The sequence below is a fragment of the Sus scrofa genome, chromosome 1 (assembly GCF_054392235.1).
Source record: "Sus scrofa isolate SSC_HxYL_T2T_F1_AM1 chromosome 1, Sscrofa_HxYL_maternal_Yorkshire_Landrace_v2.0, whole genome shotgun sequence".
Lineage (NCBI taxonomy): Eukaryota > Metazoa > Chordata > Mammalia > Artiodactyla > Suidae > Sus > Sus scrofa.
The window spans coordinates 85,794,443-85,808,329 of record NC_139383.1 but is presented as its reverse complement, the minus strand read 5'-3'; the positions used below and the strand labels follow the sequence as shown (position 1 = coordinate 85,808,329).

The following is a 13,887-nucleotide window of genomic DNA, read 5'->3' as shown; positions in this document are numbered from 1 at the left end:
TCGACCACACAGAGGATTGGCACCCCTAACCTCTATGTTGTTCAAGAGTCAACTGTATATTCATTCTGTTATATAATATGAAGACTTTTATATGCGATTGGATTTTCATGTTATTCAGAAAGGAAAACCCATGCTAAAATCACTTTGTGAACTTAGAAGACAAATGATTAACTTGGAATAAAAAATTCAACAATAGGTCTACTCATTACCTTGAGCTATTAATTTAGAGTAATAGCAATTAATTAATAATTGCCTATAAATGAGAAGGGACTGATCAGTATTCAAAGCTTATGCTCAAGCTTAAGCATAAGCTTAAGGTCAGTGGCTCTTAATAAGGAATGATTTTGACTTACCTCAGGGATATCTAACAATGTCTGGAGACTTTTGGGGGCAGTGCTACTGGCATCTAGTAGGTGGAGGCCAGAAGTACTGCTAAATGTTCTGCAAAGCACATGATAATTCCTCACAACAAAGATTTATCTGGTCCAAAATGTCAACAGCACTGAAGCTGAAAAAATGGGTAGAGATCAAGGCTAATGTTTGGTCTATTGAAATTGACTTTATACATATATATAAAATACTTAAAAATATAATATGTAATATGTATAATATAGTATACTAAGTTTATATGTATAATTTATGTATGAGCAATATAAAATATATAAATATTTTTTCAATGAAAGTGTCAATGATAGAGATATATTAGTTTCAGAAAGTAACCTAATCAAAGTAGAAATTACACATATCATAATTAAGATGTAGAATAATGACCTTTCAGCGAGTGTAGAGTCTTATTGCACAGAGATGAACTGGTTTGAGTTTTGCTTAAATAAGTGAACCCAATCTAAGAAATAATTTAATACTGAGTCTAAGAAATAATTTAATACTGCAGAGGCTTTTAAGGTGGTCCTATAAATTGAGATCATTTTGGTTTGGGTTCACGCATAGTTAAACTACACATTTCCATGGTTTCCCTGAATTTCAGGTTTTGATTGATGGCATAATATTGGTGAATGGAAAGATGGATGTAAGGTGTTTAGCTTGCTAATCAGCTGTAATGTTGGAATGCTCCTTTTAAAGCTTTGCATCACTTGGGCATTTAATACTTTTTAACCACATTTCTTATAATGTATATGATTTATAGAAGGCCTCTGTAAGGTGAGGTCAGCATGCACTTCAAGACAATATGAGAAAAAGAATATGTATGTGTATATATATATATATATATACATATATATATATATATGTATGCATATAAATGGGTCACTATGCTACACAGCAGAAATTGGCACAACACTGAAATCAACTATACTTTAAATAAATAAATAAATAAGTAAATGTAAAAAGCGAACAAAACAAAACAAAAAAAAAAAAAAGAAGAAAAAAGACAAGGGCTGAAGATCCTACTCCACCATTTGTTCTCACTGCTTTGTTTGGCTTGTCCATTACACCAGATGGATAAGCAGGGTTCAGACGATGTATGAACTGGCTGGCCTCCCAGCAGGCCTGAATTGTGGACTGTGTGGCCTGCTGCTGTGCTTTTATGTTGAGTTCAAAATTCTCCTACTTGTTTATGCAGAGGCAGAGGCCAGGCCCATCTAAGCTCAGCAGGAACTAGCAACTTTGAAACCCAGAATGCTCATCTAGAAGGAAAACTCCTTTGGGGGCCAAGGCCCTGTCATGTGTGACCCACTTTTCTCTTCTTTTGTGTCACTAGGCTCCCCATCTCAGGGGAAAGCAAAGAGCTCTGTGGGCACACAGTTCCTGACTCAGGCTTGTGGGCAATTCCCAAATTTTGAATCCAGTTTGCTATCTCTGGGTTGAATTTCCTCTGGCTAGTCTTGTGGCCGCTCTTGGAGGCAGCAAAACTGCTCTGTGGATTTGTAATGATCAGGAAAACAAAGGCCATCTCTAGTGTTGAAAACAGTAGCTCTGGGCCAGATGGTAGGTTTAGCCTGGGACAGCTGTCCATGATTAGTGGACCCACTGGTCCTCTCTGGGGGTGAACCACCTCAGGGAGACAGCGTGGATCAGCCCACTGCTATAATTTGTTCACTTTTCCTTCTGTTGTTTTTGATGATCTCAGTAACTTTCCCATTTTACCCAGTGGTCCTGTATTTAGGAGCCTGTAGTGGTTTTATGCACTCGTAAGTGGTTCTAAGTGTAGACTTTGGAATTAGAAAGTGTCCATTACATGTGAGCATAATAAACTTGCAAGTCATCTAACCCCGTTGAGTCTCAGTTTCCTCATCTGAAAATTGATATTGTAGTGCTTCTATTAACTTGATCAGATCAGATGTTGGTTGTGTTGTGTTGTAGTAAGAGTATGTGCTTTAGAGCTAGATGTCTTGGGATTGAATGCTGGCTCTGCCACTTACTGGCTGGCTCATCTTGAACACAATGCTTTAGCTTTCTGTGCTGTGGAGATAATAATAGGATCAATTTAGAAGGTTGTTGTCAGGATTAAGAGACTATTGGTGCAGATCAGTGTTGGGCATTGTGAGGTCCTTAATAACCATTGGCTAAATGATTATTTTGAGGGTGAGAAATACTTCTATAAGGAGAGCAATCTTTTTATGAGTTCGTGTTCACTGCATACATATATAGCATTTATGAATGTACTGCATAGAAACGCTTTTGAAAGCACTAAAATATTGCATTCTTAGGGTAATTTCTCAGTTTTCTACAGTGCTGAGAACTTACATCAGCTACATAAATGGCTACTTCTAAAACTAGACCAATGTGCTTGGTGTTATTCTTTGAACTGAGTAAAGTTTAAGAAAAGTGTACACACACACTCATGCACGTGCTTTATGGCAGGTGTAGATAGGAATTGGGTCTAATGAAGTTAAGCCATTGAAGTCACAGCTCAAGCGTGTCAGAAACCCTTGGTTCTAGGTACTCCAGGGAATTGAAAGCCAGTTTGCCACAATGACTCCAAATGATCTGCTATACAATTGACAAGTTACACTGGAATTAATTAATTAATTGGAAATATGGTTGACTTACAATATGTTAATTTCAGGTGAACTACATAGTAATCTGACATTTGCATTTTTTGAAATAATCACAACTGGAACAAACTGTCTTCAATTATTATAATATTATTGAACATATTCCTTATATTGTATGTTATATCTCCATGGCTTATTTATTATATACTTAGAGATTTGAACCTTTTAATCCCCTTCACCTGCTTTGCCGTTACCCCCACACCACTAGCCTCTGACAATCACTGTTTGTTCTATTTATGAGTCTGTTTTCATTGTTATATTTTTTAGATTTCACATATAAGTGAAAGGTGTTTGTAATTATATTTGTCTTTCTCTGACTTATTTCACTTAGCATGATACCCTCTAGATCCATTCATATTACAATATGAATGGCAAGATTTCATTTTTTATGGCTGAGTAATATTGTATATATATATTTATACCACATCTTTTTTACCATTTGTCTGTTAACACTTACATTGCTTCAATATCCAGGTTATTGCAAATAATGCTGCATTGAACATAGAAGTGCATGTATCTTTTAAAATCAGTGCTTTTGTTTTCTTCGGCAAATATCCAGAAAGGGAATTGCTGGATCATATGATAATTCTATTTTCAATTTTTTGAGGAACCTTCGTTCTGTTCTCCATAGTGACTACACTAATTCACATCCCCCCCACAGTATGTGAGTGTTCCTTTCCCTCCACATCCTCACCAATACTTGTTATCTGTTTTCTTTATGATAATAGCCTTTCTTACAGTTGTGAGGTGGTGTCTCATTGTGGTTTTGATTTTATTTCTGTGTGGATTAGTGATGCTGAACATTTTCATATGTTTGTTGGCCATCAATATGTCTTCTTTGGGAAAATGTCTATTCGGACACTCTGCCCATTTTTTAATTGTGGTGTTTTTTTTTTTATGTTGAGTTGTATATATTCTTTATATATTTTGGATATTAACACTGTATAGTTTATATTATTTGCAAATATCTTCTCCCATTCAGTAGGCTGCATTTTCTTTCTGTTGATAATTTCATTCACAGTGCAAAAAGCTTTTTAGTTTTATATAGTCCCATTTGTTTATTTTTGCTTTTGTTTCTCTTGCCTGAGGAGAGAGAACCAAAAAGACTTTGCTAAGACTGATGTCAAAGAGTTTACTGACTATATTTTCTTCTAGGAGTTGCATGATTTCAGGTTTTACATTTAAGTCTTTAATTCATTTTGAGTTTATTTTTGTATGCTGTGTAAGAAAGTGCTTAGTTTTCATTTTATTTTGCATAGATCTGTCCAATTTCCCAGCACCATTTATTGAAGAGACTGTCTTTTTCTCCATTGTATATTCTTGCCTCTTTTTTTTTTTTTTTTGAGATTAATTGACCGTAATGCATGGGTTTATTTCTGGAATCTAGTTTCTTTTTTTCTTTTTTTTTTTTTTTTCCACTGAGTCATATGTAAGTGTATGGTTAGTTTTTTTTTTTTTTTTTTTTTTTTTTTTTTGTTATTGTTATTTCCCCAATACAATTTGTTTCTACTGTACAGCATGGTGACCCAGTTACACATACATGTATACATTCTTTTTTCTCTCATTATCACGCTCTATCACAAGTGACTAGACATAGTTCTCAGTGCTACACAGCAAGATCTCATTGCTGATCCATTCTAAAAGCAATAGTTTACATCCATTAACCCCAAGCTCCCAATCAATCCCACTCCCCCCACCCCCACCTTGGAAACCACAAGTCTATTCTCCAAGTCTGTAATTTTCTTTTCTGTGGAAAGATTCATTTGTGCCATTTTTTAAGAGTCTAGATATAAGTTATATCATATGGTATTTGTTTTTCTCTTTCTGACATACTTTACTCAGTACGAGAGTGTCTAGTTTCATCCATGTTGCTGAAAATGGCATTAATTTGTTCTTTTTTATGGCTGAGTAGTTTTTTCATTGTGTATATATACACCACTTCTTCCTAATCCAATAATCTGTTGATGGACGTTTGGGTTGTTTCCATGTCTTGGCTTTTGTGAACAGTGCTGCAATGAATATGTGGGTGCATGTGTTTTTTCAAGGAAAGTTTTGTCAGAATATATATTCAAGAGTGGGGTTGCTGGGTCATATGGTAGTTCTATGTATAGTTTTCTAATGTAACTCCATACTGTTCTCCATAGTGGCTGTACCAGCACACATCCCCACCAACAGTGCATGAGGGTTCCCTTTTCTGCACACCCCTCCAGCATTTGTTATTTGTGGACTTATTAATGATGGCCATTCTGACTGGTGTGAGGTGGTATCTCATGGTAGTTTTAATTTGCGTGTCTCTAATAATCAGTGATGTTGAGCATTGTTTCAAGTTTTTATTGGCCATCTGTACATCTTCCTTGGAGAAATGTCTATTCAGGTCTTTTGCCCATTTTTCCATTGGATGGTTGGCTTTCTTCTGTTGAGTTGTGTAAGTTGCTTGTATATTCTAGAGGTTAAGCATTTGTCAGTTGCATCATTTGAAACTATTTTCTCCCATTCTGTAAGTTGTCTTTTTGGTTTCCTTTGCTGTGCAAAAGCTTGTCAGTTTGATTAGGTCCCACTGGTTTATTTTTGCTTTTATTTCTGTTGCTTTGGGAGACTGACCTGAGAAAACATTTGTAAGGTTGATGTCAGAGAATGTTTTGCCTATGTACTCTTCCAGGAGTTTGATAGTATCTTGTCTTATATTTAAGTCTTTCAGCCATTTTGAATTTATTTTTGTGCATGGTGTGAGGGTGTTTTCTAGTTTCATTGATTTGCATGTAGCTGTCCAGGTTTCCCCAGCAATACTTGCTGAAAAAACTGTCTTTTTTCCCATTCTATGTTCTTGTCTCCTTTGTCAAAGATTAATTGACTATAGGTGTCTGGGTTTATTTCTCGGTTCTCTATTCTGTTGCAGTCATCTGTGTGTCTGTTTTAGTACCAGTACCAGACTGTCTTGATAACTGTGGCTTTGTAATAGTGCCTGAAGTCTGGGAGAGTTAGGCCCCCCTGCTTGGTTTTTGTTCCTCAGGATTGCTCTGGCAATTCTGGGTCTTTTGTGGTTCCATCTAAATTTTTGGATTGTTTGTTCCAGTTCAGTGAAAAATGTCATGGGTGATTTGATAGGGATTGCATTGAATCTGTAGATTGCTTTGGGTAGTATGGCCATTTTTACAATATTAATTTTTCCAACCCAGGAGCATGGAATATCTTTTCATGTCTTTGAATCCTCTTTAATTTCCTTGATTTATGTTTTGTAGTTCTCAGCATATAAGTCCTTTACCTCCTTGGTCAGGTGTATTCCCAGGTATTTGATTTTTTGGGGTGCAATTTCAAAAGGTATTGTATTTCTGTATTCCTTTTCTAGTATTTCGCTGTTTGTATACAGAAATGCGACTGATTTCTGAATGTTAATCTTATATCCTAGTACTTTGCTGAATTTGTTGATCAGTTCAAGGAGCTTTTGGGTCAAGTCCTTAGGGTTTTCCATGTACAGTATCATGTCATCTGCATACAGTGACAGTTTTGCCTCTTCTCCTCCTATTTGGATGCCTTTTATTTCTTTTGTTTGTCTGATTGCTATGGCTAGGACTTCCAGTATTATGTTGAGTAACAGTGGTGAGAGTGGACATCCTTGTTTTGTTCCAGATTTTAGTGGGAAGGCTTTCAGCTTTTCTCCATTGAGTCTTATATTTGCTGTGGGTTTGTCATAAATGGCTTTGATTATGTTAAGATATGTTCCTTCTATACCCACTTTGGTAAGAGATTTGATCATGAAAGGATGTTGGACTTTGTCAGATGCTTTTTCTGCATCTATTGAGATGATGATGTTGTTTTTTACTTTTTGTTGTTAATGTGGTGTATGATGTTGATTGATTTGCATATGTTGAACCATCCTTGTGCACCTGGGATGAATCCCACCTGGTCGTGGTGTATGATCTTTTTGACGTGTTGTTGGATTTGGTTGGCTAAAATTTTGTTGAGAATTTTTGTGTCTATGTTCGTCAAAGATATTTGTCATAGTTTTCTTTTTTGGTGGTATCTTTGTCTGGTTTGGGAATTAGGATAACGGTGGCGTCATAGAATGTTTCTGGGAGTGTTCTTTCTTCTTCAACCTGTTGAAAAATTTTAAGGAGGATGGGTATAATTTCCTCTTTGTATGTTTGGTAGAATTCACTTGTGAAGCCATCTGGTCCTGGACTTTTATTTGTAGGGAGTGTTTTCATGACATATGCAATTTCATTTCTAGTGATTGGTCTATTCAGTTGATCTGTTTCTTCTTGATTCAGTTTTGGCAGGCTGTAAGTCTATAGAAAGTTGTCCATTTCTTCTAGGTTGTCAAATTTGTTAGCATACAATTGTTCATAGTATTCTCTCATTTTTTTTTTTTTTTTTTTTTGTATTTCTGTAGTATCCCTTGTGACTTCTCCCTTTTCATTTCTTATTGTGTTTATTTGGGTTTTTCGTCTCCTCTTCTTAGTGAGTTTAGCCAGAGGTTTTTCACTTTTGTTTACCTTTTCAAAGAACCATCTCTTGGTTTTATTGATTTTTTCTATTGTTTTTTGAATCCCTATTTTATTGATTTCCTCTTTGATTTTTATTATTTCCTTCCTTCCGCTGAGTTTAGGTTTTTCTTGTTCTTCTTTTTCTAATTCATTTAGGTGGTGGGTTAAGTTGTCAATTTGAGATCTTTCTTTTTTTTTGAGAAAGGCCTGTATTGCTATGACTTCCCCTCTGAGCACTGCTTTTGTGATGTCCCATAGATTCTGAATGGTTGTGCCTTCATTATCATTTGTCTCTAGGTATTTTTTAATTTCCTTCTTGATTTCCTCATTGATGCATTGGTTTTTTAGTAGTATGTTGTTTAGTCTTCATGCAGTCAATTTTTTCTCATTTCTTTTACTGTGGTTGATTTCCAGTTTCATGCCATTGTGGTCAGAGAAGATACTTGAAATAATTTCTATACTCTTGAATTTGTTGAGTTTAGATTTGTGCCCCAGCATGTGATCAATCCTTGAGAATGTTCCATGTGCACTTGAGAAGAATGTGTATTCTGATTTTTTGGATGTAATGACCTGATAATGTCAATTAATTCTAATTTTTCTATTGTGTCCTTTAGTATCTCTGTTGCCTTATTGATTTTCTGTCTAGAGGATCTGTCCATTGATGTGAGTGGGGTGTTAATGTCTCCTACTATGATTGTATTCCCATCAATTTCTCCTTTTATGTCTATTAGCATTTGTTTTATGTATTTGGGTGCACCTATATTAGGGGCATATATATTGGCGATTGCAATATCCTCTTCTTGAATGGATCCTTTAACCATTAAATTGTGTCCTTCTTTGTCTTTCTTTGTGGCCTTCATTTTAAAGTCTATTTTGTCTCATATGAGTATTGCAACTCCTGCTTTCCTATCTTGTCCATTGGCATGAAATATCTTTTCCCATCCCCTCACGTTCGATCTATATGTGTCCTTTGCTCTAAGGTGAGTTTCTTTTAGACAGCAGATTGAAGGTTTTTGTTTTCATGTAATCTGCCCCTCTGTGTCTTTTGATTGGAGCATTCAGTCCATTGACATTAAGGTGCTTATTGATAGATAAGTACTTATTGCCATTTTAAACATTGTTTTCCAGTTGATTCTGTGCTTCTCTTTTTTTCTTTTCCTTTTTTGGTTGGATGGTTTCCATTTATTTTATGCTCACGTATGTTTCTTTTCATTTTTTGTGAATGTGATGTTCAGTTTTGAATTGTCGTTGCCCTGTTTTTTAAGTATCTTAACCCCTTCCTATATCTGCTTACTTTAGCCTGATAATCATATAAGCTCAAACACATCATTAAAATAAAAAAAGAATCTATAATCATCATCTCTGCAAATGAATTTTCCAATTTTTCTTGTCTCCTCCTTATATTTTCTAGTTCCTTTCTAAAATAATCTACATTACTGTTCATACTTGCTCTTAATCCCTTCAGTATTTTCACTACATCCTTTTTGAACTTTTCAAAAGGTCTGTTTCATTGTTTGCTCCTCCAGGGGAATTCTTTTGTTCTTTTTAACGGGGAATAGCCCCTGTGCTTCTTCGTCTTGCTTATATTTTTCTTATTCAGTGAATTCAGGGAAAACAACTACATAGTCTTGGTGGGACTTTTATATGCAAGAGTGCCCCTAGGTATTTTGTGAGGGCTTATTATTATTATTATTATTTTGCATGAGGGCTGCTTTTGGTTTGGATGCTTGCTGTCTCTTTTCTCTCTATCCCCTTGATAGGGGGTGCTGGTGTACAGTCTGCCAATGCTTCCAGGGAGATGGCAGGATTGGGTAGGAGTAGTAACAAGTGCCTGGTTGCTGGGCCCTTGACAGTGGTGAAGACCCATGGGGAGGTGGCTCAGGCTGCTCCTGGTCATAGGACCCTGGGAAGTGGCAGTGACTGTCAACAAGTTGTATGCAGTGCTCAGCACATTTGGCACTGGCAGCAGCAGAGTGTGTGTGTGTGTGTTCCCAGGGGAGTGAGAGGAACAATAGGTGGTGCTCAGTTGCTATTCCCTCCTCTCTGCTGACCTCTGAGGTGACTGGGGCCACAGGTGGTGCTTGTTTACCAGCCCCTAGTACTGGTGGGTCATGCCCACATTTTGAGTCTAAGATAGCTGTGGCCGTTTGCCCCCACCACCCATAGCCCACACAAGAGGTACTCCACTATCCTTAGCCCATGCAAGAGGCACCTTGCTGCCCGAGAGCCCATATATGTGCAGAGAAATATATTCCTATGGCAGTCTGCCCCTCCTTAACACTGGTGCCTTGCTTTTCCTGCAGGCCCAAGGTGAGCTGCATAGACCCTTCTGTTATGTCTGGGCTGACTACTGTGGGTGCATTGATAGGCAGGGCTGGTCCTTGTACTGACTGGCTGTGAGGTTCTGCTTTTTGAAGTGGCCATGGGCCCAATGGAGGGCAGTGTAGCTATCTGCAAAGCCTGGTGGTGGGGGGAGGGGAGGTCTCAGGTTTGGTGCTGGCCAAGTTGTAGGTAGGGCTGGGTATTTGCATGGCTATCTAAGCAGTCTACAGGGGGGTGGGCTGGTGCTGGCCCATTGATGGATGGGGCAGGGGCCCCCACATGACTGTCTGAATGACCTGGGGGGCTCAGGGCTGGATCTGGCCCTCTGGTGCACACTTAAGACCCTGGCACTAATAGGTTAGAGAGAGGATTGCAAAATGACATTTACCAGCAAGTTGTTATTGTGGTAGAATGGGCTCCCCCAAATAGCATCTGCTAGTGTCTCCATCCTCAGGGGGACTCCCAATTTCCTCCTGCTGCTCTGGGAGGTTCTCCGTGATCAGCAATGGGTTTGACCAGGCCCCTTTCCAACCACTGCCTCTGCTTTGGGACTTGGAGCTTGTGAGCTTATGCATATATACTTTAAGAGCAGAGTCTGCTTCCCAAAGCCCTCCAGCTCTCCTGAATCTAAAACCTGCTGGTTTTCCATATGGGACCACTGGACTGGGGAGACCAACTTGGAGGTTTTACCCCTTGCTCCTTGGGGAGGAATCTGTGGTTATGATATTTCTCCACATGTGGGTCACCAAGGTGCTGTCTGTACAGTGTCTCCACTCCTCCTACCTCTCTCATTGTGCTTTTCTCTTTATGTCTTTAGTTGTGGAAAATCTCTTCTTATAGTCTTCTTGCTGAGCTCATAGATAGTTGCTCTGTAAGTAGTTGTGATGTGGGTGTGCCCATGAGAGGAGGTGAGTTCTGGGTCTTCCTACTCTGCCATCTTGACCCAAGTTACACCTGTGTTGTCTTCCCTGCCAGGTGCTTGTTTACTCCCAGAGGAACTCCCAAGCATCATCCCTTCCAAACTTCCTGGGCCAGGGATCAAACCTGCACCATAGCAGTGACGACACCAGATCCTTAACTCTCTAGGCCACCAGGGAACTCCCAGCTGTTCATTTCTAATTCTTTTGTTCTATACTACATTGGCTGGGACATCAAGCTCATTTGCATTATTCTTTTTTTTTTTTTTTTTAATAGTAGCACCCATAGCATTTGGAAGTTCCCAGGCCAGGGATTGTATCAGAGCTGCAGCTGCAGTAAATATCTTTTAACCCACTGCCCTGGGCTGGGATTGAACCTGTGCCCTCACAGTGACCTGAGCTGCAGCAGTTGGATTTTAACCCACTGTGCCACAGCAAGAACTCCCCATGTATGCTTTTAAAAACATTAAAATGAAGACCTATCTGCTCTTACACTACACTTGGTTCTGGCAAGTTTGGGTCTTCAAAGTACATGGCAGGTCTACTTTCTGGTTGATATTCTGGTATATTACACAAAAGGAGCATTCCTCCTTTTGTGCATGCATTTTATGAAATCTATTTGAAAAGAGAAAGGAGATGCAAAATGGATTATGAAAACCAATAAATTTCACGTCTTTCTTAAATTAGCAAGGTTTTATTTTCAGCTAAAAAGAAACACATGTTTTGGAATTGATAAAAATAATTTACTAAGAGATAATGTATGTATGAAGTCTTAATAGCTCTTCCTGAAGATAATTAGGTTTTAGGTATAAAAAGCATTGAAACATTCCCATGTTGCTGTGGTTGTGGCATAGGCCGGCAACTACAACTCCAATTCGACCCCTAGCCTGGGAACTTCCATATGCCACAAGTGTGGCCCTAAAAGACAAAAAGACAAAAAGAAAAAGAAAGGAGTTCCCCTTGTGGCTCAGTGGTTAATGAACCCAATCAGTATCCATGAGCAAGCAGGTTCAATCCTTGGCCTTGTTCAGTGGATTGAGGATCTGATGTTGCTCTGAGCTGTGGTATAGGTCGCTGATGCTGTTCGGATCCCTTGTTGCTGTGGCTGTGGCGTAGGCCAGCAGTTGCAGCTCTGATTTGTCTCCTAGGCTGGGAACTTCCATATGCTATAGCTGCAGCTCTAGAAAGACAAAAAGACAAGAAAAAGAAAAAAGAAAGTAAATTTCAGGATTGTGAAACTCAAAATGATTTCATTTGAAGTTTAGCTGGCATATGCTATGGTTACCAAAGGGGAAGTGGAGGGAGGGATAAATTAGGAGTTGGGATTAACATATATGCACTACTATATATAAAATAGGTAACAGGACCTACTGTACAGGGAATTATACTCAATATCTTATAATAACCTATAATGGAAGAGAATGTAAAAAAAGAATATATAAACTGAATATATATATATATATAAAACTGAATATATATAAAAAACTGAATATATATATAACTGAATATATATATATATAAAACTGAATCACTTTGCTGTACACCTGAAACTAATACAACATTATATCAACTATATTTTAATACATTTTTTTAAAAGAGGCAAAAAATGTTTAGCCAGTATATGTTTCCTTCAATAAGCTGAAGTAAAAAGGGGTTGATACTACAGATATTTTCTAATTTATCAAAATAAATCCATCAAATGTTTTGCCCTAGTCACATATATTATAGAACTGAAATGATTTAGTTTTTAACTTGTAGATGTTTGGAAAGATTTTCAAAAAAATTGTGGCATCCCAATGACATTAGGGCATGGTGAGGAAGGATATACAGAACTTCGAGACTTCCTTCAAAATAGAAAAGCATATTTTAAATTGTTCAGGTTTTCCAGTTCATCTGGGCTGGGCAGCTTCCTGCATGTCGTGTCATAATTACCATGTTCAATTTAGTTGTACGTTCAGAAAGTGGAGAAAAATATTCACCACTGGCAGGTGAAAACAGGAAATAAAAATGTTGACTCTGGATGTTCCCTGCACAATTAAATAGCTAATGAAAGGATTGTAGTTCCTAAGGCCACCGTGAATAGGAATGTGGGCATAACTGCCTTATTTGGCACCCAGTTGATTCCAATTCATGATGCCTATAATTTCTGGCTATGTGAGTACCATGGCAAAATAGCTTGCAATACAGTAAAAGGAAAAAAGTGCCTCCTAAAGGACTTGTATTTTTAGGATAACAGCAAAATCTTCTCTTTCACATTTCCTCTCTTTTAGAAACATCTGGAATTTTTGGAAATGCTCAGTCTTTAATTTTTTATTCCAGGTCTAAACAAAACAAGTACACACCTATTCACCAACAGCATTGTTCACCTGGAGGGCCAAGCTGTTTTGGATCTAACACGACCTCAAACCAGTATAGTTAAATGTGGTGGTAACACTGTCAGAAACTAATATATCATTTGTTCAAGTTCTGAATGGAATACAGTGATAAATTATCCAGAAAGAATTTCTTTAAGAGAAAGCTGTTCATCTAGGAATCTCTTGTGGAGGAGTGACCATTGATAAAGCATTATGAAAACAGAAAAATAGTGTTTATATTTTTATCTAGGAAAGTTACATTTGGTGGAATTTACTGAGAGGCAATGACTTGTATGTTCAGAAAACTATAAAAGCAATGACCATTTTTGGATGCATTTTGATTAAGGTATTAATCATCCAGACTGTGTTTCTTTTGTTTGCAAGTATTGTTGGTGGAAACCCTTTCTTACAGATGATGTCCGAAAAACAACTTTTGTTATAAATCACATCTAATGGTAAGATGGGAGCACTCATTTCCAGGGGAAGGAATGGGAGGAAGAAGTTTCAAAAGCAAGAGAGTAAGTCTTAGAAGTTCTCAGAGGCTAGGAATCTCAGAGGGACAATAAAATCTTCCAGCTGCCTTATACTCTCACAAGATAAAAAGATATTTGGGAACATGAGAGACTGGAGGACTTTGCTTTCCTCTTTCTTGGAGCCTGGGAAAATTATGGTGAACTCTGCCTGATGACAACATTATGTAACCAAGATGCCAGTATACTTGGCCCTCAAAAGGGGGCAAGATTTGCTTAGAAACCAGTGGTCCCTAAAGAGTTCTCTCAGTTGTGATGAGGGGTTG

General features: G+C 37.8%; 1 long non-coding RNA gene across 2 annotated transcripts in view; it reads left to right on the top strand.

Annotated features, from left to right (window-relative positions):
* The window catches only part of LOC146406176 (uncharacterized), an 89,731-nt gene that overhangs the window by 30,593 nt on the left and 45,251 nt on the right, over nucleotides 1-13,887 (top strand). The gene's annotated exons all lie outside the window — the stretch shown is intronic.